Below are 20786 nucleotides of genomic sequence, written 5' to 3' on the forward strand. Positions count from 1 at the left end.
AAGTCCTTTCTGTTGGTGTGGTGGCAGAGGCTGCCCAGAGAAGCTGTGGCTGCCCCATCCCTGGAAGTGTCCAAGGCCAGGCTGAACAGGACCTGGAATGGTGGAAGATGGTGCCCAGAGCAGGGGTATAGAACTGGATGATCTTTAAGGTCCCTTTCAGACCAAACCATTCTGTGATTCTATGATTATGTTATAAATTGCTCCTTTCTAAAAGAGATTATTCCAATCCTTACACTCTCTTCCCTTTTCTTCTGGCTTGATGGTCTTGCATGTCCTCTTCTTTCCACCAGTCTCAGTCCTTGCTTGAAGGCTTTGTTTGTTATGTCAGAAGAAAAATTATTATCCAAGGAAAAGCACAAACAATTCTTGGTCTTTCAAGTTCAGGACCATGAGTGTTGTGCCAAATACCTGAGGAGGAGACAGGCTGGAGTGTAGAGATGGAAATCAGCGGCCAAGGAGAGGGGTAAAGGGAATTCATGATAGTTTCATGGCTGGAAGTGTTACTCTATGGATAAGGATGGCCATTTCTTCCATAGTGGGATTTCTAAAAAAGAAAAAAGTAGGAAAAGAAGAAAGGAGGAAAGTTTCAAAAATGATAGTTATCTGAATTATTTCCATCTTCACTCATGGTGCTCAGCAGCTAGGTTTATGATACTAAGAGATTCTGAAAAATATATCACAAAAAATGGTGCAAAAAATGTGAATAATGCAGAAGATTATTTTCTTAGTCATTGGAGTTTTTCATTTCCTAATATCAATATTAGAGCAAAATGTGTACATGCATGTATGAATACACAATGCTGAAATGGAGACATCAAAATACATCTGTTTATCTTCCAGGATGCAAAAGGAGACAACATTAGAAAGGGTATATCTACAGTTATATACATATTTTCACAATTAATTTAACTGGAGATTTAATTTTACTGCATAATTTTTATGTAATCATAATGAAAAGTAAAAATTATTTTTAAAGACTGTTTACTAGTGATAGATGTTGAAAAATTAATTTGATATAGTCTCATACCATGTTCTCCTTTATCAAGATGCTTTGTTACAGAGAGAAAAGTTATTCAGCTAAAAATATTGTAGTGTTCTTGATATTTCCATCTATTCTGGCCTTGCCCAAACTTCTCCTGTCTCACTTTTACACAAATATTTTCCTGATTAATGTTCTCTTGCTGCTTATTTACATCTTGGCACTTGTGCATCACTTCTGCTCCATGGCTGGTGCTTTGGGTGCCAGAGAGCTTGACTGGTAATCTGAGGATGAATTTATAGGGTCAGGAATGGAAAGCAGAGGCCACCTCCATGTGCCACAAGCTGCCAGGAGCTGGAACCTGGTGAGACCTTGTCCTCCAGGTATCTCCTTTAATGTTCCCACCCCTGTTTGCCACCCAGCTCTGTGGCTTCTCCCCAGTCAGATGCTCTCCTGCTTTCCTCTTCCTGCTCTTTACCTGGTTCAGGTGCCTCAAACCCTGGGAGAGAAGAAATTTCAGAGGTTTGCCTGAGGGTGTGAGGCAGGAAGCCACGTCAGACAGAGCCTGCTGCCTGACCCAGCTCTAATGCTGTGGATTGCTGCCTCCAGGATGCCTGTAGCATGTCCACATGGTTCTGCTGGCTCTCTGAGCCTGAAATGCAGTTTAGACCTAGTTAGTGGGAGCAGCACACAAAGGGACTGATTCAGACAGCCTCACTAGGGAGGGAAAACCTTGCTTTGAAGCTCTCTCTGAAGAGGCTTTGCTTGGCTCCCTGCTTGTCCCTCTGTCCTCATGACATTGATAGTTCAAGAGCTGCTTTCCAAAACACATTTCATATTTCAAAAGGAAAAAATGAAAAAAAAAATTCTTTTGTTTTGAACAATTTTCCCTGATAATTCTGTTCTCCTGACAAAAAAATCTTGTTTTCTGAGCAGAAATTCAGCTTAAGTTTTGAAATTGCCATCTAAGTTTATTAAGAGAACAAGGTGTTGGCTTTTTCCCAATGCCATGGATTGCTGTACCTTTTCAGGGAATACATACAGTTAAATTGCAAGGGGGGATGGACTCGACTGAGTGTGTATTTAAAACATTTGTGTGTATATATACTTATATTTGTATATAAATAAACCCACTCTACTCTGGTGGGACCCCACCTGCAGAGCTGCCTCCAGCTCTGGAATCCACACCTCAGGAACACATGGAGCTCCTAGACAGAGCCCAGAGGAGGCACCAAGTTGATCAGAGGGATGGAGTAGCTCTGCTATGAAGAAAGGCTGAGAGAATTGGGATTTTTCAGCCTGGGAAGAGAAGGCTTCAGGGTGCCCTAACTGTGGCCTTCCAGTGCCTGAAGGGAGCCAACAAAATGATGGGGAGAGACTTCCTACAAGAGTGAGAGGACAAGAGGGAATGACTTCAAACTGTGAGAGAGTTTTAGGGTTTAGATAAGATATCAGAAAAAAAATTCTTTACTGTGAGGGTGATGAGGCCCAGGAGCAGGTTGCCCAGAGAATTTATGGGTGTCCTATCCCTGGATATATTCAAGGCCAGGCTGGATGGAGCTGTGAGCAACCTGGTCTAGTGGAAGGCGTCCCTGCCCATGACAGGGAGCTTGGAACAAAGTGATCTGAAAAGTCTTTTTTAACTCAAACAATTCTATGATTCTTGATCTTGATTCTACCTTGATACCCCAGATATCTCCACCTAGCATCACCTTAAGAAGATGAAGAAACTGAGAAAGCAGGTGATGCTTATATGGAGTTGAAAATCCATTTTAGCTCATGTACTTACCACTTCTTAGTACCTCAGGATTTATTGATGGCCCACAGCCAGGCAGCACTAGGACTGACAGAACTGGCTAGAATTCAGCTTAATGAAATGGATGTTTCCATGGATCTTCCTTTGCATCACAAAACCTCACATGCTTCAGACTTTTCTGTTTCTTCAAATATTTTCCTGTTGGTTTCTACAGCACATGTACTGCTGAATGCAATGGAAATTGTTAAAAGGTTAAATCAAAAAGATTTGTGCTTATTTTTGTCCTTTAGAGTGGTTATTAAATATTCATAAACTTCTGTACTTTTGAATCAATTTTTTTTCTTGCATCACATTATTCACATTTTCATATCTCTTTGCACTTATCCCTGGAAATAAATGGCTGTGATCCTAGAGGAGAAAAACGAAACCTTTGCAAACCACAGAGGCTCTCACATTCAGACACTACACTTGTGAACACTTTGTGTATAATAAGTGCAATTTTTATCCTTGTCACTTACAGGCTGCTCTGTGATTGATCTTGCTGGAGGTTAATTCTCCTTCACATGCAGTGAAAAGCACTGTGTGAGTACTCCTCACCTGCTTCCAGGGCAAGTTGTTCTCAGTATAAATCACGACAATAACACTTTTAGATCATTTGGGTTCCTTTGCTGGGACACAGATTGGGATATAGTGAGAAACTGCTCCTGGCAGCAGGACTGGGGGACATTAATCTTCAGCTGATGGCAAGAAACAACCTAAGACACAAATGTCTTGGACAAGTAGAGCTTAGATTGGACAAGTAGAGCTTAGATTGCAACAGCAGAAAGTGGAGTCACAGAGGTAACAGTAAGAGGTTCATTCACCTCATCCAGACTGCACAGTTTTCTTGAGTTATTTAATAAATAGAATTAAATATATACCCTGTTTAAATGAGGTGTTTAACTTTTTACTATCAACTTTTTGCAGTCAGAGTGTGAGTAAGAAAATAAAGGGCATTCCTCTGTCTTCCTCAAAGTTTCCTCAGTCTTCATTTTTCCACTTTTTTAGCTAAACTCAACTTCTCTTCATATATGATTTTTGTTTCTCTATTGCAGTCTGATTACACCAACTTGACTGCTTTTAATTTTCCTTAATTTTCCTTGCTGTGGAAGAACACAAATTAAAAGAGTTTCTGGCTCATGTCTGAGATGTTTTGTCTCTCCTTTGCCACAGTAACACTTTTCTCTTTGATTTAACTGTTTTCATTAATATTTTCTCATAGTGTCCCCAAAACAAGAATTGAAAACAATCTTATTGCCTTTAGATCATTGTGTGAGACAAAATTAAAAAAAAAAAAAAAAAAAGAGAGGAAGTGGGGTAAGTTACCTGTTTAAGAAAGTTTAGATCAACAGAGATACAAAACTGAATTTTCCCATCTATATTTGAGCCCAAATAAATATTTCCTTCAGGAAATTCCATCTGTCTCTTCCCTTAGCATGTAAGTGATTTGGCTGTACTACATGTAAAAATCTGACCTTCCTCCACCCCACTCCTGCCTGGACACCGCAGGCTGTTTGGGTGCAGATTTAGATCACAAATGTACCATTTATTTCAATTACATTGCTTGTGTTGTAAAACATTATTGCACCTCAGGAAGAAATTCAAGGGCTAAACTCAACTTATCCAGTCAATGGGAATTTCACCAGTGTCCTAAGAGAAATCAGGCCAAATTCTTAATTTGCTTTTCCACTAAGACTTCACTAGCACTGAACAAGCACTGAAACTTGACTGTTAGTACATGGTCTGTTAGCACAGATCTGGAACAGTTTTCTCCTGGACCACCAAGTGACCTAGAATTTCCTCCAGAGTCCTGGGATTTATAAAGGATGAAGAACCATTCCCAGAAAGCAGTTTACAGCCAATCACTTTGTTTTATTTCAATAGCAGGGACATGCCCAGGCCATAATGAACACTTCTTGGGCCAGAGAATGTTACTTTCATTAGAATATATTTAAATTTATTCATATATATATGTAGAACATTGACCAAAAATTAAGAACAACAATTATTGAGAGCATAATGAATGCTCAGACACAGGAAACAAACTTTTCCCCATATAAGTTAGGGGTTCTCAAGCAAAAGGGTTTGGAATATTAATCTTCCTTTCTTCTCTTTCTCTCCTTTCTCTCATTCTCTTTTTCATAAATAATTAGTTAACCTATGGCAAAGGGGAATAACCTAAAGTTCATTTTCTAGGCTTAAATAAAACATTAGCTGGTTTGGCATTTTCAGATTTCAAAAGCTTCTTTCAAGAGGTAAAGAGAGTTCTTAGATATTAAAGACTAAAGCCAGTAATAATTGCCACTGGGTTAATTGGGAATGAGAGAGAGGGAGCTTGGTACCCACTCAAATTAGTTATGGATTAATGAAGCCAAGGAAAATAATAAGTTAACATTGTAATTGATAAAGCTATATCAAAGGCTCTGTGTTTTGCTTGGGTTTTTCACCAGTTTTTGGTACCCAGAATTCTCTGCTCCTCCTCCAAACTATTAATAGCCAAAATCTTCATGCTCTACAAATCCAGAAAAACTTCAGCCTTTTCTTCCACAAAGGCAGGATTTCATACTGCAGAAAATCACTGCTGCTGCATGGGGAGAAAGAGCACATATCATCACATCCTTAATCCTCAGAGAAATCTGTCCCTGCTGCACTGGAGCCAGTGCACTGCCCCTCACTTAGCTCTCAGGAAGTATTAAATGATTGTCTCAGGTAACAGCTAATTTCTAGGGTTTCTCAGGAGGAAAGGGCAAAGAAACAGGGATTACCTCTTGCCCAGGATGAGCATGTAAGTAGGAGAAGAAAACTACCAGAAATATTATAACATACACTGATATGTGTTAGTTAATCACAGGCATTTACCATCTGATAGTTAAGAGTCTGGTCAGAAAAGAGAGATTAACATTATCAGAAAATAATTGTAGGTTAAATGAACTGCATCTCTCTCACTGGCCTAGGAATGATATTAAATGTTTGGTTTAGGTGCAATGTTAGATGTTTATCTTCTAAACGGGAAAGAATTCCCATTAAGAGAGAAACTGGAACAGAGGCATTGGGAAGTTAAAAGTCATTGGGTCTCGATGGGAAATAACTCAGCTGGACAGGGTTGTTTCTTCACAGGACTCCCTCAAGAGTCCAACAGACTTCTAGAGTTGAAGATCCTGGACAAGTGATTGACACAGGCTGCAAATTCTAGTATGATATCTGGGGATGATCAACATTTGCCAAAGAGTTCTGTGAAAGTTCTGGCTCCATGGAAGAAATACAGAATCCATTGTTATAAGCAGTTATTCATCTGCCCTAGAGATTAATACCTTCTCAAAGGCTGAAGGTCTTTAAAGGTATCCTAGGGCACGTCCACCTCTCCTCTTACATCCACTCCCCTTGTGAAGGGCTGAGCCCAGGAACTCAGGACCCCTTGATAGATATCTAATCAAAAAGGAAGTAAGCAATCAGGATAAAATAAGAAAAATCTCTTAAGGATTGTTTGTTCTCAGATATTTTTCTCTCTTTTTTTCATAATCAGAATATATATAAGTATAATTTGTAGATGTTTAAGTGGATCAGACAAATGTTACCATGTACTCTGTATGAGGAACACCCTTAGAGACATCCTCTCTTCCCACATGATAATTTTCTTTAGATGGAATTTCAGAATTGAGGACATTTGTTTGAGGTTTTCATCCATGGTTTTGTATTGAGCCCAAGTGAAATGGGTCGTTCTCTTTAATCTTTCCTGTCCTTATGCTCTGCAGAGGCCAGTGGATGTTCAAGACATTACTGTTCCTTTACAGTTACTGGAGTGACTCTGTACAGGACAGTAAAAGCAACAATTTTTCTGGAAATGCCAGATAAAAATATGACAGTCTTACTTCAGACACAGTGGGCAGGAACATGATTTCTCAACAGCCAAGAAACCCAAAATTTACTCCTTGCGTGGAAGTCTAGCTAATCATCTTAGGTGGAAGCCCAGATACCAGGAGTTACAGATGACTGCAGAAACCAAATACAAGAAAGATATAAAACTGAGAACATCCCTTAGGTCTGTGGTTTGGATGAAGGGCAGAGTTCCTGATTAAGGAGGAGACATTAAAAGAGAGGTTGTGTTTCTCCTGAAGCCTTCCTTCTGTCTCTTGCTCCTATAGTCTTGAAGGTACTGCAAAGGCAGAACACTTCTACATCTCCAAAGCTCACTGAAAGGACGGATATTGGCATTTCACAGGTGTGGAGACCTGAATATCATGTCTTCAGCAGCCTTCCTTCAAAAAGTTCCAGTATCCTGTTCTTTGCAGTATATTTATCTTAAAACAATATATTGCTTGAACTTTTTGAGAGATACTGCAGGTCTTGGTTCATATTTCTTGAACTACATACTTATACTAACTGAAAAAAAAAAAACTTCACCAAAATTTTGTGTACTTCTCCAGTGTTTGTTTGCAGTAATATCAGATTGTAACACCTGGGCTGAGTAATAGTTTATTTATCTATAAATAGGTTATTTGCAGAGCAGTCACTAATCACCACCGTAAGTTCAGATGGAAGAACCTGACCCTGAAACACCACAATGAAGTTGAACAGTTGACAGCATTTAAAGACTATTGAAATCCTATTAATGGGGCTTCTGTTTAATTTGCACTTTCAAAGAAGACTGTAGTCTTGGAAAAATTATTATCCATCAAAGGTGACCTTATTGAGACATCACAATGAATATTAGTCCGGGGTAGTATGTAAATCTGAGTGTCATTTGCATGACAATGCAGCCTAACCCACCCCGTGGTTCCATCTGACAGCCCAGTACCAATATGTAAACTGTACACAATAAAAGGGCACAGAATGGCCCAGCGGGGGTCCAGCACCACGCAACAACAAAACGTCTCCTGCAGACACAAAGCCCAATCCGTTAGTTTAATAGGAGTGAAACCAATTCAGGAGCTTGCTGGTCAAAGATCTGACACAATTTCCAAGCTAGTCCCCAACATTACTGTCATGATCTACTGTAACTTATGGTAAGACCCAAAGAAGTTTAATCAAGCAAAATTGCTGAAAGTAGAAAACTTTACCACATCACTAAGAGCTCCGCTTTAAAGACTGGCCTTCTTTTTATTGGAAGCTGACATTGCATGCTTCAAAAAGTATTCTCTTCAAAACAGTTTTCATAGAGGGATTAGGAACAGGACAGTAGAATCACATAAGCCTTTAATCAATAGGTCACCCGTTAAAATTTGGCTTACAATAGCAGTGTTTGCAAGCTACTGACATCTGTGAGCAGCATGTGTAAACTGTCAAGGCTTTGTTGGTGTCAGAGAAACTAAGATAATTTACCCCAGTTTAATATCAGACCCCTAAGTCTTCCCCTCAGTCACTGGAGGGGAAAATTTCTGTGTGATTCACAATTCATGAGTGGATTCATCCAAAAACTGTGACTGTATTTTGACTCTACTGAATACTGATCTCTCATGCCCTTCAAATCTAAATAATGAAAGTGCTGATATACTCTCTTGCCCATTCTCTCATCTTCCAAATCCTTTCTCTAGCCTCATTTCTTCAAAGAGGCTTTAAACTCCTACAATGCAATGTAAATGAGGAGAGAAGCTCTACTGAAGTTACCAGTACCACGGAATATGAGCAACATGGCTGGAGAAACAGCTCCACATCCCTAAATGTACCCACCATGGAAAGTGATGCACTCTGAGATAGCACAGAGGTTAAATTTTGTTTGAGTCAGGCAAAAAATCAGATGGATTCCCTGTATCCCTACAGGCAATGTGCGCAGAGGAGTCAGCAGCTGAAGGCACCTGGAGAATGGACACCTGCCTTGCTGGTGCTGAGAGTGAAACACACTCCAGAACTGTGTCCTGCATGCTGAGGTTCCCTGTTTATGGTTTGAGGAGCACTGTGCACCTCAGGCATGAAAACCTAAACATGACCATGATCCAACCAGGAGCTGGTTGGTTGTGCAGGGCTGTCTCTGAAATCCTACTGGTCTCCAGAGCTTGGAAACTGGTCAAAGATGTTCCTTTACAGTCCAAAGTCTTCTCCACTTTTTTCAGTGTTTGGAAAGACAGCTGTTTCTTTTATTTTAAGGCATAGAGAGGCTTTCACCCACCTTTAAACCATAAAGTGCTGGTTGTGGTGTTGCATTCCAAGTAGGAATCTTGGATTTCTTCACTTCTTGGCTCAAGGTCAGCCAAGCAGGTTTTCTGCTCTTCAATAAGAGCATACTAAGGGATCTTGATGTGTTTTTCTTTACATCAAACATCACTGGAAAAGTCACCATTGAAAACAAAAAAAGAGCTCAGGCAGCAGCAGCTTGAACCCACCAGATGCTGTGGCTTCTCTTCTGAGTGGAGAGAAAATAAACCTGTGTCCTTGAGAAGGAACATGGCCTTCTTTCCCATGTGTGTCTGTGCTCTAACCATGGGATTATAATATGAAAGACAGACATTGTCACTCTTCTCAATAGAATGTGTCTGTATCTCTACTTAATGAAGTGTCTGTCTGAACTGGTAAACTGGTAATCTGAAAACATCTGCCAGTTCAACTGCCTCAGGGGATGTCGCTGGTATCAAAGCAATCACACAGGAACATCTCTGAGCATGCACAAAACTGGAATTCAAGGAGCTTCAGAAATGTTTAAATGAGCCGAGAAATGCCATAATAACATAATCTCTTCCAAAACTTGGCAGCTATTCTCTTCAATAGACAAATAGAGGGTTTGGGTTTCAGGCCCTACCTTATGCATCCAGACTATGGATGTGAAATTTTTAGAAAGTTTTAGGAGAATTTATCAAGTTCAACACTGACAAAAATGGAGATCACCTACACAGCCACACTTCACCTCTTCAGACTTTCAGTGTGAATATAGAGTTTAATCAGGTTCTGGACAAAATATGCTATTCTTTTAATCATGTGAGAACATAAAACAAAATGTATTTTAAACCATTTTGCCAGAGAACTTCTGAGCTTTTCATGCTGATTTTGTTTTGTTTTGTTTTGGTTTTTTTTGTAATTTATAATGCATTTCTCATATATATGTTTGCATTATATAGTCTATATGAGGTGAAACAGTGGAAGTGAAGAACCCAGACCTTTTATCTTCCATTAAATCAATCATTTGATTACTTTTCCCTGAAAATTTTCACAAATTTTAGCATTATCGAAGAAAGTTTCATTATGCCCAGTCAGCATTCTCCCATGTTCTTTTGGAACACTTTATTACCAGTTCTAACTAAATTCACATGAGAAAGGTAAAGGCAGCAATATGGCAAACAACGCCTATGATATTTCAGAGAACAACTGCTTGACATTTATATTAGATTTCTGGCCGACTATTACAATATCTTTGATGAGTGAGATCTTGATTTAACTCCTCCTGGAGGTAAGAATGCACCTCCCAGAGCCTGTGAAGATACGGTGCCAAGGAGAAAGAGCAGATGGTGTTTGCCTTGTCCCTGCCCCCTGAGTATTACCCACAGGGATGACAGCTTTAAACTGCACCTTGGCTCCACAGAAACCTGGTGAGGGAAGATCCCATGTGGTCAAACTGAATGAACCCATCTCCTGCTGCTTCTTTCATAAAGTTGTGGAAAAACAAGTCTGGGAGAGATCTCAAGAGGCTGTGCCATCCCCTCCCTGTTCCCAGCCGGCGTCAGAGGGTGCGTGGTTGACGCAGCGTGGTTTTGGGGGGCTCTGCCAGCTGAGAGTGGCTTCATGAGCAGGGAGCTGGGGATTAGGTATTGAGAACCTTTGTAAGAAGATGGGATGTCTATAGATTTGTTTCCCAAGTTAGACAGAGCATTCTGGTCGACAATATTGGAGTCTGAACACTGCTCAACCTTACAAAAGGCAAGAAAAAGCCAAGCACCTGAGAAGTCATAGCATGAGTGTAGAGGAGGAAATCTTCATGGCTGTGATCCAGGGAAGAGGTAGGACCTACTGCTTCAGGAAGATGCTTCAAATCCTGGCTTTTGGAAGTAAACCCCTGTGCATGACTTTGAGACAGTTTATACTTGCATATCCCTGGTCTGCAGAGTAGCATTTATTCTCATTTTTATAGCAAGGTGCCTAAACAGTGGAGTCCCCAGATCAGTACTTAGGCAAAGATGCTTGTCCTTTGTCAGGTAGTGATGGATTTCTAAATATATTTCCTGTCTTTTAGAAAGCAATGACTGCAGCAGCAGCCTCTCTCATGGAGTCACCCTCTTGGGGGAAAGAATTCAAAGCCTTGCTGAATGCATATCTCAAAGAAAAATATTTATTCTCTGGTTGTACCCTGGATTTTGGTTTATGCCAAGAAATGACAGTGCAAAGTTAAGTTTAAAACAGGTAAATGTTAGGAATATTAGGATGAACTACTTCCCTGTGAGGGTGGTGAGGCCCTGGCACAGGATGCCCAGAGAAGCTGTGGCTGCCCCATCCCTGGAAGTGTCTGAGGTCAGGCTGGAGGGGGCTTGGAGCAATCTGGGATATTGGGAGGTATCTCTGCCCATGGCAGGGGTGGTCTGAGATGAGGTTTAAGGTCCTTTCTGACCCAAACTATTCTATAATTCTATGAAAACCAGAGTATTTCCCTCTCACTACATCTGGAAACATTAGCAAATATATGTTGAAGGACTGTTTTCTTGGTATTTTCTCTATAGGACCAGCAAATGTATGCTACTGTGAATGAGAGAATTGTAATCCTCAAAAAATCTGATATTATGTTTCAATCTAGATAAAAAGAAAAAAAGAAGAAAATAAATGTATTTGTATCCTATATTTACAGATCCCCTAAAGGCATTATCTTTTTCTTTTCCCTGCTTATTTACCAAATTATCAACTTCACTTTCAGGGTAGTGAGGCTTTAGATTGTGAGCATCAGTCATTACCTAAGGCAGAGCCTATGCTACACAGGAAAGCAGGTAAGTGGATGCATGGTCCTGGCTGAGGCTGACACTGCCAACTTTGTTGGGTTATGGAGTGATAAGGGTGTGATGGTGCTTTCAGTATCTATTTATCTTTGTTTCTTGAAAAAAAAATACAGCTACTACCATGTCTAATATGTGTGCACGTGTATAAGTGTACCAATTTTCTAGAAGTGGGAATAAGCTTAAATTTGTTATAATAATCAGTATGGGCTATATTGTACCTTAAGGCACAGCCCTAAGCAAGGGCTGGTGCATAAACTAAAAAGAACAGGTTGGATTTTATTTCCTTCCCTTTATTTCCTCCCATTCTCCTCCTTCCCCTAAGGAAAAACATGGGGGAAAAAAGGCTAATTGCAAAATTCTCCTTCAGCCTTTTCTGAGTGTCATCATATCTCTGAACAGAAGCAATGAGACATTTTGGCAACACCAGACTCTCCTCCTCCCTGTGCACTCATCCTTTCTGTTCCTCATGGGCTCCCAGCTTCCTCGTCTCTTTCCACCTCCCCCGGGTCACTTCCTTCTGCTCCTGCTTCGGATTTTTGGAGACATCTGGGTTCACTTTCTGGGCAAGTGCAACCTGGCAAATCCTTGGCACATTTGCCTGTGTATGTCATATCTTCATCACGTCAGCCCTCTTGCAGCTCTCTTTGGGCCTCTTCATCTCTGGTTTTCTTTCTACCCTACCATGTTTGGATAGGTATTTATATCCCTCTTTATGGAATGAGATGGGGGACAGGTTGCAGGGTGAACCCTGGGGGCTCAGACACATTGTGCATGGCACACCTGGGAGCTGAGTGGATTGAAGCTCCCATTTATTGCCCACCACTTCCTGCAAATGCAAATCTTGCAGTTATTTTTGGTTGCCTAAGTGCCACACAGGGAATTTCCTTGGCTTCTCTCCCTTTGCTGGGGTATTTGGTATTTTTAGGCACTTGGCTGAGGGATTTGTGTTACAAGCCTGCTGACTGTGAGCTCCCCAAATAATCAGTGGAGAAAGAGATGAGCACACTGGAGGGAAGTGTATGTCTTGGGGGTGCTGGCTTACCCTCTGGGGCTGTCTGTGCCTCCCTGTAGGGAGCTGCTGGAAGAATAGACTCCTTTTGCCTCCAGTTACATGTTGTAGGTGTGGGTATTTGTTTCAGACAACAAACCAACAGGCACGATGCATTGATTTGTTTACTCTTTTTTATGATAAAAATGATCATGTTCCATGAATCATTCAAAGTTACATAAATTGCTTTGCTGTTCTCATTGTCTGACCTTTTTCATTTGATCACTGTTGATTCTTCCATTTACATGAAGGAATCACAAAGTCGTGCTAGGGTCAAGTACTGCTTATTTTAGAATTTTAAGATCTCATTGTAAAGGAAGAAAAAAAGTGCAACTATTCATTCATCTTTGAGTGCACTCAGTGGGTCATGCTATTCCTACATCACACTGAGATTTATTTTAATTTAACAAAAAATGGAGCAGGGGGAAGATTAAGCCTGGAGACTCAGTTATTGCTGGTTCCCCAGTCAGCAACGGGGGATTTAAGGTGTCAGAATGACAAAGAACAGTTCAATTTGCTCTAACATTGCACCTATCCCCGTGTACATATTAGAAAGCCATAAAAGCTCAAAGAGGCACCATTTGAAATGCTCTGTGTTAAAAGGGGACAATTAGTGGGCAAGATGAAATGAAGGTACAGTTGTAATTATTTCATATCTGGAAACAGAAAGGAAGGACTGAGATGTAATTTCACTGCTAAGGAAATGCAAGGCTTCTGGAAAAAAAAAAAAGGAAACTTTTTAGAACTAATTGCTTGGCTCTAATTAGAGAATCTAACCTTTGGAGGAATAGTGGCTGTTGAAACTCCAATTTTATTTGCATATATTAATATGTACATGACAATTACACCCCCAGAGAAAGTACAGCCTGTGCCCCAAAAGCCTAGTTTTAAATTTAGAAGCAAGAAAGAAATTCTAAACAACTTAAGAACACTTTGGTGCTTTTGTAGACTTAGGATCCATTTTATGAAAACTTTGGAGTGCTGAAATGACAAATCTAGTTGTCAGTTTAGATGATGCACATGCTTATGTTTAAATGTTTGTACAGAACTATCCCTACCATCAGTATTCATACATGTGTAAGTGTGAAGAAAAATATAATTATAGAATCATTAAGGCTAAGACATCTAAGATCACCAATTTTATACATTTATCTAAATATACAGATACACAGGAAAGTTCTCAGTACTTAGGCTGTATTTGCAGTAGGTGTTAGCAAGGAGATTTTCTCATCATACCCAGCAGTAATACAGGAATGTAGAAAACACATTTGCCAGAAGAGAGTAATAAATGTAGGTGAAATTAAGACAATTTGGGAAGCTGAAATTAAGACAATTTGAGACCCCCATGTTATTATGGCATTTTTGAAATGTCTGTTAAAGGTCTAGAATTGTAACTCTAAATTATTGCCATTGAAACCTTGATTACAATGATAGTGAGGATAAAGATTAAATAGGTTGCAGGGGGAAGATCAGGTGAGTTGCAGATATTCTCACAGGATTCAAACACCACACTCGAGACAAAGTATTTCTGCTGTTTCTCATCCAGATATACCCTTTAAAAAGTAAATAAAAGACAGGAAAGAGTGTGAAAGGCTAACCAAGAAGGCAATACAAATCAGAATTATAATTTTTGTGCTTAATGGAGAGTTTATCAAGGTATAAAACGAAACCTCTAATGGGTCCTGGGTACTCCCTTTGGATGGAACTCTGGAAAATGAATTGTACGGAATGATTTTGATGTGACTAATGAATAGACAGTAGTTTTCCCAACATAACTTCTAATTCCATGGCAATTTTATGCTTCTGTGTCATCACAACACTTCCAGCTCATTGACAGGGGGGGGATTTCCCTTTTGGGCTAAATATTCTGGTTGCTGTGGCACAGAGATGGAAAAGAGTGATTGCTTCCAGTTATCAGAGGTGTTGTTCCTGAACACAGAGTCAAACATACATGAGAGGTAAAGAATATGCTCATATGTGGTGTGTAAGTTAAAAATGCAAATATAGTTCTTTTAAAAATCAGGATAAAGGTTTTTCGAGGGAAAATCAGAAAAAAAACATATGATTGCAAAAACATTCATATTCACACATTTAAAAAGTCTTCAATGTCAAGTTACGTTGTAATTAACCAATCTTTATTCTGACTATCTCTATTAAATCAAAAAGTCTATTGCCATTGAAAATAAAATTAGCTTTAAAACAAAAACAAAACTAAAAACCTCATAATTTGACTGTATTTTTTACAAATGCTCAAGCAATAGAAAAAGAATAAATGTAATTACTGTATTTGCAAGCAAAAGTCTACCCAAAAATCTGGACGCCTGGAGATTCAAAATTCAGCTGTATCTGGTGCAAAAGCTTAGAAAATGCAATGTAAAAAAAAAAATCCCCCCCCAAACAAATATAGTTTATATAACTTGTGATAAATGTGTAAATTAAGCTTCTAGAACAACAACTCAGTTATGCCAACACAGTAAAATTTCAGCATAAAGCAGTCTAGCTAAGCTTCTTGAAGTATTTAATAACATTTTATCTTTAAAAAACCTGTCACCTTTAGTTTTCACAGCTGTTAGATTTTTTATCTTCAGAGTCAAACATTCCAAACCAGAAATTGAATCTAAGCAATGATACTCTTGATCCTTAAGAAAACTCTACTTTTGAAAATCAATGTCCTTTTTTCATGATAAAGGATCCCAAAAGTTGGGTAATTGCTTTTGAGAATCCTGCTCTGTGTTTTTAATAAATAAGGCAAAATTCATTCTCATCAAAGCAGTGAGCAGCTTGAATTGCACAAACTTCAGAAGTATGATCAGGACACATATTCTGCATCTATCCCAGTTCATGAAATATTTTTGTGGCCCTTGGCAGAAGGACTGGAAACCAGTGTTGAGCTGCCAGCATTGTCCATGGCACACCTGGCAAGAACTGTTCCATTTCCTGAGAAGGTTTGGGAACTCATCTGGTCCAGGGATTAGACCCAACTTGAATATAGTGGGATACAAAATTCATGGAGAGTCTGAGAATGGATAGGTGGCAATTGTTCATCTCAGAGCCAGAGAACAGACCTGTGCTCCTCAGCCAGAGTTTAAGACTCACTTCCCACTTGGATTTTTAACCTGAATAAATGTAAAGGGCCTTAAATTCCTTTTTAAATGATATGGATCAATGGCAGGCTGTTTTTCGGAATCTAGATGGCAACCTTACAAACAAACCAGTTTATCTGTTTACATTTGAAGCAGACAGGAAAAATTTTCTGTTTGTGTTTTCCAATTGCCACATTCAAACAAGAAGAATTAGGCCAAAGAGTGGATTTCTGAAATACAGGATAATATCCACAGCTTGTATTCACAGTTGGACTCCGCGATCCCAGAGATCTTTTCAAACTGTAATCTGTAATGATTCTTTGATTCAAGGAAATATCTGATTTTAGTGAAAGCAAAAGCATTTCAGTACTTCTAAAGAGACACACCTCCATTCTCAGGGCCATGATGTCACTTTAGCCATCCTAAGTTTCTATACAGACCAAGATGTGACCATTGCTAATTTTATTTGCACTGCATTTATTTGAGGATCACAGTGACCTATTGGCCGTGCTCTTTCTTTTTTTTTTTTTTTTTTTTTTTCCAGAATCTAGAGGCTTTTTGCTGGAAAACTTCTCCTGAGGGGAAAATATGAATAAAATAACAAGTGAAATTTATGTCAGTGCTGTTTCTGAGACCCAAGTAATGTGTCTCCATAGGAAAGTGAATGTGTATTCATTTAGGAGTGTAAATGATGGCATGATGGCAGAGGTAGTGTGTGGCACTGGGATCATTCACATCTTGTTACAACCAGTGATTACAGAGGAGTCATTTTGTAGTTCAACAGCATTACTGAGGCTTATTCTCTGTAACAAATGATATCTTTTATTTTATTTTGTGATTATCCAACAGATCACTGAACCATAAAGTACTGCTGCTCCCAGCTAACAGAAAGAAATACCAGGGCCATATGTCTCTCCTGGAACTCTTACTGTTCTCTATAGAATTATCATTTTTCTCTCTGCTACTCACACTGTGTGGGTCAGACTCCAGTACCTCTGATATTTTTGAGACTTTGATAGAAATGATGGGAGATGGAATTTTTGTAATAAATGATGTAATGACTAATCATTGTTCCTTTCCCCAAGTCACCAAAAGCAAAAGATTCCTTCACAATTCAATTAAAAGTTTCAGCCTGACATCTGCATGATGACAGCCATTTAATATAACACCTGAGTTGCACAAATATGAAAAATATCATCTTCATAAAAGCAATTTATTTTTTTTTCACTTACTGACGATGGTAATGTCAATGGTCCTTATGACCATACTGACATCATACAAATTTTGAACTGCAAAACCATTTTCATTCACATATATAAGTATATATAAAATTACTGGTATTACAGATGATGCATTTGATTATATTTGTCTTGCTTTAAGTACAAAATGTATCCTGTCTGATCTGCAGTGAGTCCTCTGTCATGTGCACTGTACACTGCTCTGCACACCATCCTGATTTTCCTTAAGAATTATTCATTCCAGTATTTTTCCACATTAACACATTAAAAAAAAATAATCTGTACAGCCAAGCTAAGAGCACACACACCAGTCATCCTTTTCCTTTCAGAATTTACAGAGACAAGTCAGAGTCTTGGAGTTATTTTATCAACTGTAGTGTTTTGAGGTGTATCAGCTTCAGAAACACTGATTATTTCTGGTCTGACCAGAAATACTTTATAAAATCTTTTGAAAAACATTTTCCAATAGCAATCCATAAAATTAAGTGAGATTTCTCTATAAGTGAATAGGAAGCTGTCTGAAATCAGATGCCAAGTTCAGCTAAAGTGATGAGGTAGTGGTTGGCCTCTTCTTCCAAAAAACCAGTGATGGGACTGGGGGAAATGGCCTGAAGCTGTGCCAGGGGAGGTTCAGGTTGTTTAATAAGGAAAAAATTCTTCACTGGAAGAGTGTTAAGGGTCAGAACAGGCTGGGCAGGGAAGTGATGGAGTCACCCTCCCATGAAGAGGCTCTTCATGGTATGGTTTAATGGGCCTGGTGATACCCAGTCAAAGGATGGACTTGATGATTTTGGAGGCCTTTTCCAACCTTCTTGACTCCATGACCCTGTGATTCTCAGCCTCATACTAACTGTTTAAAAGGCTCCAGTGCAGACTATCCTGAACAGAAACCAAAGACACTGCTGTTTTTCAGGAATTAGCATACACACCCTGTTGAAAGATAGGACAGGAAAGAATGTCTTTAGGTGATGGTTTTTAGGAGAGGGCCATATGCTGGAAAGGTTATTAAAGATCTCTTCACAGCTCTGAGCTGTGGGAACTTGGTGATGAAAAGAAGGTACATATGAAATATTTGTGATATTTTAAGTGGTAATGAAGAGACACAAGACCCATTGTGGCATCACCTGGGATAATTGATGTGTTTTTCAGGAGATCAGGCTCAGAACTGCCAGACAACTGGGAACAAGCTCAACCCAGCAGCACCTGTAGTCAAGAAGCATGTTTTAGCCTGGGAGAAAAATAAAAAAAAAAAAAAGAGAAAGAAAAAGAAATGAGACCTACTTGGTTTTGCTACTCTTGAATATGTCCTGGGAGCAATTTGCTTCAATTTGTCCAAAAGAGTAAAATCACAAGACAAGGAGCCAGCTGGAGGGACAGCTTGGATGAAAACTGAGACATGACACACTGGAGAGGAGTTGGTGGAAAAAGGTGCCACTACAATCCGAAACACTTGATGAAAACTTCTTAAAAGATAAAATTCAGTGTCTGGAAACTGGAGTACAGGAGAATTCTCTACTGCTAATTCTTGCAGCTCTGGTCATTAGTTTCTCTCACTTCCCAGTCATTGTTTGATTTCTAATTATCTTAATGAACAAAGTCCATTAGCTCACTTAGGTTTTTTCTCTCTGACTTATTTGCAGACAGAGTTATCCCTGCATTAACTTAATTGCAAACAAGTCAACCTATTCTGGGGAATTATTTTCATTACCTAATAATGTCCATCTAATTTAAGTGACCAAATTAGGGAGCCATCCCTCTGTAGGCTCTACATTTGCATCCACATTATAAAACATAAGAGGACCGGGACATGGCCAAGATAAAGGACTGCTGCTCTCATCCCTGACAAGATTTTGCTTTGGGCCAACTCTAGTAGTGAGCTGTACAGGATTAAGCACAATCCAGGTAGAGTTGATTTACCAGTATAGATTTAGGCAATAAGATTCCATGGAAATGTAAAAAATACTTCTATGAAAGATCATTCCAGTAAATACATACTAAATGCTTTGACTGTGCTGAGAAGGATCCTCCCTCTTCTCCCTGCCAATGACAACAGTGGCATAAGGACAAAATAGGTACATTTATAAGTTAATAAATATGCCTAAAGTGGATGGATGGAAGACAAGCTGATGGAGGAAAAATAAATCATCTTTAGAGGACAAATAACCTTTCTTAATCATAGAATCATAGTATCATCTATCTTGAAAAACACCTAGATTGCTTTATATTTTATCCTACATTTCTCATTTGGATCTGAAAATGGAAAAGATAAAAGACCAGTTTCTTGTGCTGATTTGTATCCTGTGATGCTGCAGGGTTTGCACATCTGAAAAAAACTTGGGTCTAAATCCTTCAGGGTCAAATCTGCAGCCTTTTTCTGCAAGCTGATACTCCAAAGAATGGTGACTTTCAGCTCTGCTATAGCAGGCAAATGTAAGGGTTTTTCCATTTAGCTGTGGAAATGTGTTTAAATTAATCTCTGGTGTGCTTCCATTCATTCCCATGGAGCTATATCAGGCACACAATTGACTCAAGGGATCATGTCCTCAGCTTCTATGGAATAACTTCTCTGCCTTTAGTGTATCCACACAGATTTACATAACTTTTTGTAGCCACTCCAGAGCTGATTATTTCCAGAATAGTTTTAATGAAGAACACAATTCTTCAAAAGTCTACCACAATCAGGTGTTTCTATCCCTACTTAACACCTACTTCATAACAGGAATAGAAACCAATGCCAAATTTAGCATCATAACATATGAGGTAGGGGAAAAATTATGCAGTCTACCACAAACATAGAGCCTTAAAAATCAGAATTGACTAAAAATCTACATTTCTAGTGCTGAAAATGGCGCAGCAGATTTTGAAATTTAAAGTGATGAAAAGAAATTGCAGGAAAAAATGCCATATCTTTTTCTGTCAGCTGCCTTTTTAATCTGATTTAAAGGGGACTGCTAATTGACAGTGAACTGGTTCCCAGAAAGAGCTGATGCAGTAGTTAGGGATTGTCAAAACAAAAAACAATTTTCTTCCCTTGGTAGTATCAAATGTAGACATAGAAAACAGGTACCAGTGAGTATGGCTGTGCCCTGTGCTGCATTAAATGCACTTTGTGAGACTTTCAGAAATACACCAAGGTGATGGGATGCCAGATAAAGTGAATGTCAACAGTAATAATTGCACTGAGACCAGAACTAAAACATCTGAGAGGACTGTAATGCCAAAAATGTAAAGTCCATTTGAGGATTTTGATCCTGAGAGTCAGAAGTGCATGTTGGATTCAAGTAATTCCTTTCCTTGACTTTATTTACATGGAGAAAAAAAAATTCTATCATTTTATAATCTCAGTTTGGAATGCTTAATTGCAAAGTACTTTTCTTCAAAACAAAATTATTTTTTCCAGAAGAATTTTATCATGGAAAGTGTTGCTAAGCTTTGGAATGGGCTGACCAGGGAGGTGTTGGAGTCCCCTTCTCTGAAGGTTTCCAAGGAGCAACTGGATGTGGCACTCAGTGCTCTGGGCTGGGTGACAAGGTGGGGATGGGTCACAGGTTGGACTCGATGACCTTGGAGCTCTTTTCCAAAACAGATGATTCTGTGATTTTGTAGGGCAACTAATTTTGTATCCACAAGGAGATCTCTTGTCTTGTTCTATGATTTCTGTGCCTACTTGACCACCTTAAATAATCCTGATATTCAGGAAACAAATCTCTCAGAAACCCTGGAGATTCTGGCTCAAG

Source organism: Serinus canaria, chromosome 3 (assembly GCF_022539315.1).
Source record: "Serinus canaria isolate serCan28SL12 chromosome 3, serCan2020, whole genome shotgun sequence".
NCBI classification, from domain to species: Eukaryota; Metazoa; Chordata; class Aves; order Passeriformes; family Fringillidae; genus Serinus; species Serinus canaria.